Below are 8,117 nucleotides of genomic sequence, written 5' to 3' on the forward strand. Positions count from 1 at the left end.
GGAAAAAGGGAGGAGGGAGAAAACAGAAACAGAGGTTTTTTCTCAGGGAATTTTGATCCCACACAATGAAGTGGTGAAGGACAGTTGCCACAAACGTGATTGGGTATAAAATACATAGCCTTAGGATCAGAGCAAGTTGGAGCCTTGGAGAGTCATTCAGGCAAGGCTTCCTGGAGGAGGCAGTTAAAGTGAGGCTTGGGGGATGGCTAGGGTTTAAAAGGCAACAGAGCAGGAGAGCCTGTGAAAGGAAACAGCAGCCAGATGGAGTTTATGTGTAGACAACAGGAAGATTAATATTAATGGCAAATGTTTGAGGTTCTTACCCTGTGCCAGGCACTGTGCTATTTGTTTCGTGGGGGTTGTTTTGTTTAACCCTTAAGACAACCTTATGAAGGAGGTACTATCATTTCCGTTTTACAGACGAGGAAACTTAGGGCCAAACAGATGAGGCAGCATGCCCAGCTTTGCAGAGCTGATGAGCAGTGGAGCCAGGATTTGAGCGAACCGTCTGGCTCCACACACTAACCACTCTGCTGGGCCATGTCTGGCAGCCTGACTCTAACAGGGATGGCTGAGGGAAGGAACAAGAGCTCCTGTGCTCTAGGGAGGACAGAAGCAGGGAGTAGGGCCTTCAGAAGCCCCAAGACAGAGGGATTTCCTGGAATAGAGCCCCCAGACCCTCCTGGGAAATCCAAAACCAGGCATTCCTTCTTCTCCCCTCAGCGGACAGTTCCCTGGGGTATTTAGAAATTGGTTAAGGGATTTGGGGGCTCAATATTTCGGCTTTTTAATATCTCTCACTTGCCCATGCAGAGGCGGTCTGTGCCACCCACCTTGTTATTTCAGTCGGTTCTGGGAGATGGATGGCCCAGGCTTTGATTTAAGACCTGGGGCTGCAATCCTCAATTTCCCCGGTCTCACGGGGAACAAGGACAAGGCAGTGAGCGCACAGAAGATGGCTTCTGGCTCTTCCTGAACTTCAGGCCTGAGAGCCCGCAGCATCTGTAGAGAAAGTTCCAACCAGAAAAGCCTGGGCAGAGGCAGTCAGGCCCTGTGGACCTGTCTTCTGGAGCCTCAGCTTCCCCACAGATGATGTGAAAAGAGCGCTGCCGAGGAGACCAATTCAGTGATAGGGTTGGAGGAGCTGAACGAACTCCTTTATTTCATAGATGAGCAAACCGAGATCCAGAGAGGTTAAGCCACTTACACAAGGCCACACAGGAAATAAGTTGAAACTTCAGCTGGATCTCCAGCTTTTTGGGGAAAAGACCTCTTACATATCTTTTACTCTCCACTTCTGCCCTGTTTTGGATGAATTCTTGTTCTGGGTGAATTCTTTGTGGTTGAAATAAAACAAAAATTTGATAAACTTACCTCAGGCCAGATACTGGACTGGTCACTGAGATGTATATGATCTCATTTCTTCCTCATAAGATCTCCGTGGGTCACTGGAGCCAGAGATTTCCATGCTTGGCTAGCTCCTGAATTCAGAAGACCATATCATTTTGGCCAAAACCCCAAAATTTCTGTACTTGCCCTTTCCTGCCCTGTCAGGTCCTCAGCCAAAGCCCCTTGAAAAGTCACTTCACTGTCCCACTGACAAGGATTTCTGTGAACCCTCCAAAGGGACGTTGCATTGCTCCCAGACCAGTCTCTCAGCCACAGTCAGCTCTGGCCATCTGTCATGCTTGTCTCCTGTCCTAGAACTTGCCAAAGTCCACAAGGCTACTTAAAGTACTACCTCCACTCCCACCCCCTGCCCAGCCTCCCTGGTTATGGCCTTTGTGGAGAAGCTGATTTCCAGGCCAACGGATGACTCCTTGGGCTACCAGAGGCTGAGAGAGCAACTTCTTCGTTAACACAGGGGTGCTAGGTCCTCAGGGTCCTGAAGCTTAACTGCTTATGCCCCAGGCTCCCAAGACCTCTCCACAAAGAGCTTGGCTACCACCTCTAACCCCAGGCCTCAAATGTAAGCCAAGGGGTCATCAAGGAGAGTACCATTCCTGCTTTATTCTCTTCTTAGAACCACCTGGAACAGACAATCCCTCTCCTCCTCCAGTTACAAAACAAAGTGTCCTAAGTAAATTAGAGGATATGCCAACTAATCTTGGTGGATGGAAGGAAACAGGGAAACTAAAGGATTTGCTTCTGGTGAGAACCTGAGCCACCACACAGCTGCTGCCCAGGCCATCCCAGCCACCCCAGGGCTCTGGAGCTTCTGGGCCTCACAGCTGGGAGGCAGGGTGGTCTGTGTTGGTTGTCAGCCCACTGAAGCCAGCCCCATCCCATCCTCTAGGCTCCATCTTCTTTCCTCCGGCCTCATGTAGTCTAGTCCCCCTCTTGCCAAGGCAAGTTTCATTCAAACCCCAAAGTTTCAGGGAGAAGGGGGAGGTCAGAGGGACCAATTGTCTGCTTCCTTCTGAGGAAGAGGCCTGCTCCAGCTGCCCTGTGGGGAAGAGGTCTAGCAGAGAAGTTGACCTTCCCTAAGCCACTCTGCTGGCCGTTGCCACACTTGCCCCCATGGAGGCCCAGGCTGAGGAAAACCAAGGGGTGCTCTCGAGCCCAACGCTTGCCCCAGTGTTTTCCAGAGCCTGCCTTCTGGGAAGTGGAGAGGTGGCCAAAGGGCCTGTGTTCATCTGGAGGAGACTTGTGCCTCAGGCTTCTACCCAGCCATAGAGCCATGAGGAGATGGACAGACTGACCAAAGGCAAACAAGGCTTAAGATGGCCACACGTCCTAGTATGTCTGATCTAAAAATAGGACCCAGTAAAGAGCTCCCAAGCGCTGGGGCTTGGGAGGTGGTGGGAGTTGGGGGCAGACAGAACAGAATTGTGGGCTGCAATGAAAACTCACATCATGGATAATTCCCAGCCCTCTGTAGGGCTGTTTCCATGGCAAGGGAGGTTGGCCCGAAAAAACAGTCTCCTGGCAGGGCTGAGTTCCCTCCTCTGCTCCTGCCCACAGAAGCCTCAGGCCCTGGATCGGACAGTTCAGACCAGGGTGCATGGTCCAGCACAGAACCTGCCCCGGGACAGGTAGAGGCCCAGGCCCTGTGGGACAAGTGTCCAAGTGGGCATCGATAAGTAAAGCAGGACAGTGCCTGGGCCCAGGGAGCAGCTAATGGCACGTCCTAGGACTTAGGGAGGCCACCAGGGCTCTGGCCCAGACTCTAGAGACATGGGAGCAGCTGAGAACTCTAGTCTGGTCTCCTAACTGAGACGAGAAGAAATCAAGCCCCCAGGAAGCCTAGCTCCTTGTTGGTAAACTCTGGCCCACGGGTCCCCCCAGTTCCTTCACTTGCCTCCAGGCCAGCCCCTGCCTGTTCTGCCTCCTGCGCTCTCGACCATCACCCAACCTCATCCCACATCCTTCATTACCTCTTACTCATGGGACTCACCTCTAGTTGGCCCCCAAGGAAACCCCTCTCCCCGCCCAGACGCATTCCTGTTGGAAGATGGCAACAAGTAGGGTGAGAACAGGTACTACACTGCATCTCACAAGCGGGCACTGGAAGGCATGAGGTCAAGAAATAATTGCCAAGGCTGTCCCTAGGCCTCACCTCTGAGGAATCCTGGAGAAGCTCAGGAGACCTACAGACTCACCTTTTATGCCCGTTCTGGAGCATGAGTCCCACCCTGGGGAGCCCAGCCCAGAGGCAACCAGGAGGCCGGCCTGCTGGGCCAGTGCCCGGGGTGTGAGCTGCCTCATGGGGGAGGCCTCCTTCTAGGGGGATCCCTATGGGCAGGTTTCTCCCCCAGACCCACTGGCAGCCCGCCTTCATTCACCCCAGGAGGGGAGAAGGGATAAGTAAGCATTCAATGTCCACTTCCCTTTTCTCACCTTGTCCCCACTCCTCCTCTGCCCCCAGCCTCTCAGCTCCGAGGTGCCAGCTCAGAGTGCACCATCTGCAGGACCCCAGCCCCTGGCATTCAGGAGCCAGGAAGCCACATGGAGAATGGCAGGTATCCTCGTTTCTCCCTGCCCAGCCCCAGGCCAAACTGGGGCTCTTTCCTTCCTCCCTCTGGGAAGGAGGGGGAGTGGGTGTCCTGCCAGGTGTGGTCAGCCCTTGGTCAGGGGCCCATGGGCACCTCCCACTGGACAGCTCAGCCCTGGTCAATGGCGCACCGACTCTGGGAACTCAGCCCAGGAACAATGGGGCCATTCACACAGCCCGGGCTTTGCACAATGACCCCCTTGGTCTATGTCCACGGCTAGACGGTGAGTGAGAGTGAGTGTGTGTGTGTGTGTGTGTGGAGAGAGAGAGACTGAGAATGAGAATCTGGAGGTAACTGGAGAGCCCAGGCAGAGGCAGGAAAAAGAGCACTGACCAGGGACTTATTCATAATAATCCTGATCTCCATCCTTTGTCAGACAATTACTATGTGCCTGGCACTGTACTAGGTGCTTGCATTATCCTCACAACAAGCAAGTGACTCAATTCCAACATTACCCCCATTTTAAAGATAAGAAAACTGAGGTGAGTTCATAGAAGTCAGAATAATGGTAACTTCTTGGTCCATCTCCGTGACAACACGAAGGTATTGACTGGGAAGGAGCACAAGGGAACGTTCCGGAGTAATGGAAATGTCTCTGCTTGGGTGGTGTTCACATGGGTGTATACGAGTCCATACGCAAACAGTCATTGCTCTGTCCACTGAAGACAGGCGTTTGGCTGTTATGTGAATTATATTTCACTGAAAAAAAAATGATGGCCCATCAATAGAATGGAATATTACCCAGCCATAATTAAAGACGAAGGCAGCTCTTTGTGTATTAATATAGATCACCAAGACACGCTGTTAAATAAAAGAGTGTTGTGCAAAACAGTCTTTTCCAGGTAGTATGAAAATACATATTTTAAAATACTGTCTATACATACCTGCTTGTGTGTGTTTAGACCATCTCCAGACACACACACACAAACCACGGCTGCTTCTGGGAAGAGGAGCCCCACTGCTGGACACACAGGCTGGAGAAGACTTTCCACAATATATACCTTTTACTTAACCCTGGGAGTCTTTATTCAAAACGTAAGTGAAATTATAACAATAGATGAGGGCCCGAACTGTCAATTCCTGAGCCATTATGCCCATTGCTTCTGTGTGTTTAATTCCAAAATCAAACAGCCTCTCTCCACTCTTCCCACCCACCTCTAGCTTGTCTCCCTTTCTCAAACCCAGCCAGACTGCATCTCGAGGCTGCTGCCCAGCTGGGAAAATGTCATGACTAGGCTCCACTAGGGACCATCCAGAATCCACTGTGGCCTGAGGGTCAGGTGGGTGGGCCAGGGCTGGAGCTGCAGAGAAACTGCTGACCCACCGTGAAGGGCATGGGTGCTGCAGGGTTGCCACCACCTCCCCCAGGCCCTCCCGCTGAGGGTCGCTGTCCAGGCCTCCCGCTAGCCTACCTCTCCTCACTCTGCTGTCACTGGTGCACACCTCTCAGTTGTGTCTCCAAGCAAACCCAGCAGGTCACAGGCCTGGGGAGGCCAACAAGTGCAGTCAGAACAGCTGTCCAGCTTGGCTGGAGGAGGGCTGGGAAAGGCAGCAGTCCTTGGAGGAACGCAGGTCTTTAAGCTCACTACAGCTGAGCATGAGCTTCTCGAAACGTGCCAACTTGCTTTAGAGTCCTGGGTTCAAATCCCAACTCTGCCGTTTCCTGGACATAGGACCTCAGACAAGTGCTTCATCTCTTTGCACCTCAGTTTTCTCATCTATAAAATGAAGATGATGGCGCGTCCCTTTCAGGATTACTGTGAGGAGAAATGAGACACTGGGGAGCCTGGGCAGTGAGTCTGGAGCAGCGCAGGCACATCTTAAAAAGCTCCACTCACCACTACCAAGTAGCATCACCTAACCAGAGCTTTGTAAAAGTCTATAAAGTGCCTCACAGAAGGGGGTGACCAAGAGAGAGGACACACCTTGGCTCCAGGTCCCTTCTGGGTTCCTCCCCACACAAGGGTTGTCAAGAAAATGGAGAGTGTTGACAGTCGGGAAGGTTTCCAGGATGTCTAGGGGCTTGGACACCTGGTTTCTAGGTCTCAGGGCCAAAGGCAGGCAGCTTCATGGGGCACCAGGTCTCCAATAGTTACCACAAGGAAGAACACCAAGACAGAGACAGCGAGAGTTCAGACAGGACAGGTGTCAGCACAACACTTGTTGTCACCTACCTGGCTTTCCTTATTTTATCAGATCCTGCGAGCACAAGGCCTGCAGACACACCTCTTCTGCGCTAGACCCCTGCGGCTGACGCTGACCTGGAGACTGACTAGCACTGGACAAGTCACCAGATCTCTGAGCCCCATTTTTCCTAACTCTAAGGATCACCCAGGCTCCATGCTTTATGGCCTGTTAGCAGCCCTCTCCTCCCTCTCTCCACGATGGAATCCCTGGAGGAGGCAGAGTCTGTTGCCCTCTGCCACCTTCACTCGGGAACTGTAAGGACCACCTTCATGAACACACCTCACGCTGGGCGCTGGAGAGGCGACAAGAAACAGGCAGCAGCCCTGTCTTGAATGAGCTCACATTCCAGTTTGGTGGGGGCACGGCAGAGACAAGCAGGAGTGTAAGGGAGCAGGCCACACAGCAATAAATGGCGAAACTAAGGGGGAGCCAAATAATGTGGAAAATAGAGAGAAGGGTTCATTCTGCCAGGAAGGGGGTCCCTTGCAGACCACAAGTCCCCTGGCACAGGCCTGCTCTGAGCATCACATCAATGGGTCACGTCATCCTCAGGGCAGCTGCAAATGAGGCAGGAAGGTGGGACAAATAGTAACACCTCCTTTTACAAGGGAGCACACTAAGGCAAGGCTCTGTGCTAGAGGGCAGTCAGCTCAGCGCTGGGATGGGTGCCTGAAGCCCCTGCTCCCAGGCAGACTGCTCCCCAGCTCTCCTGTGGCCATGCAGTGCACCCAACCAGGACACATCCCCACCCAGGACGCCTCCCCAGGTCACTGGCTGCACCTGGCCAGGCCCCGCCTCCTTCATGAAGGTGAGAAACTTCCCCCCACTCAGTCATTTCTTGGCAAGTGACAGCTGTAGGTAGTTCCTTCTGTGGGGTGGGGTGAAGTGTCTCCCCAGACCCTAACACAGCCCCACCTCTCAGCTTTACCCACCCCTTTGCTCAAATCCATACCAGAAATGCTATGTCCAAAAGACCGCTGTGATCATTATCTATTCATCAAGACTTACTGCTTAACCTGTGGGAGGCCCTCGCTGAGCCTAAGCACCCCCTAGAGTCTGAGAGGCAGGCGGGGTACACCCAACCAACCCATCAGGTTTTCTGGGCATTCCAGAAAAATCTTCCCTGGAGGCAAGTTATCTCTATGCCTCTCCAAAGTGGTTCAACCATTATTGCTCAACTATTTTCGAAGCGGGCCCAGGATACATCTGTCCGGAAAGGGTCTCTTCACATTAATAACTAGCCCCTCATCCTCTGAAAGAAAGACAATGTTTTAAAGGGCAAAATCTTCCACTTGCAGCCTGCAGGACCCTGGGCAAGGCTATAGAAACAGCAAAGAGACACATTCGAGGGTACTGAGTGCCCCCGAGGCCCCCACGCTGCTCCTCAGGCTAGAGTGGTAGGGCTGTCAGAGCAGGGCGGTACTGGCTGTGATGTGAGGGGAAAGAGAGGCGTGGAGAGCCCAAAGCCTGGGACCTAGCTCCTTGGGCAGAGAGGGAACGTTAGGGTCCCGGGACCCAAAGGAAGGATACTGAAATAGGGTCCCTGGGGAAAGCTTTTGGGGTACAGACACCTGCTTCAACCCAATGAGCAGATGGGGACATAAGTCAAGACCCTGGTAAGAGAGAAAATACTGTCCCAAACCTCTTTCCACTGCCCAACACTCGAGGAGCCCCGACTGACACTCCCTATAATACAGGGATGTGTTGGGGGCAGGAAGGGTTTCCGTGAGGCTGCAAGAACAGCCTTCTGACTATGACCTAGAACAAGACACCAAGGGCCTGCTTAAGCAGCCCCTTGACCAAGACCCTCAGCCTGGTCCTAACCTCCTCATCAGGCGTAGTTTTCTGAGTCAGTCCCGGCTGGAAGGCAGAGGGATGCTTTAGAAAGCTGTTCCCCTTGGGTTCCGAGCAAGCTCTCCCAATGAGGAAGCAGTG

General features: G+C 53.0%; 1 long non-coding RNA gene across 1 annotated transcript; it reads right to left on the reverse strand.

The window, feature by feature from the left end:
• Nucleotides 1–200: 200 nt before the first annotated feature.
• LOC148755895 (uncharacterized) lies at nucleotides 201–3,980 on the reverse strand. Its single transcript, XR_016018365.1, has 3 exons — nucleotides 3,841–3,980; nucleotides 1,375–1,481; nucleotides 201–1,002 (listed from the first exon to the last, which is right to left on the reverse strand). It is a non-coding gene; the product is annotated as an uncharacterized LOC148755895 (long non-coding RNA).
• Between the last annotated feature and the right edge of the window lie 4,137 nt (nucleotides 3,981–8,117).

This window comes from Rhinolophus sinicus, chromosome 14 (assembly GCF_057876585.1).
Source record: "Rhinolophus sinicus isolate RSI-liver-muscle chromosome 14, RSI-T2T, whole genome shotgun sequence".
Classification (NCBI taxonomy): Eukaryota; Metazoa; Chordata; class Mammalia; order Chiroptera; family Rhinolophidae; genus Rhinolophus; species Rhinolophus sinicus.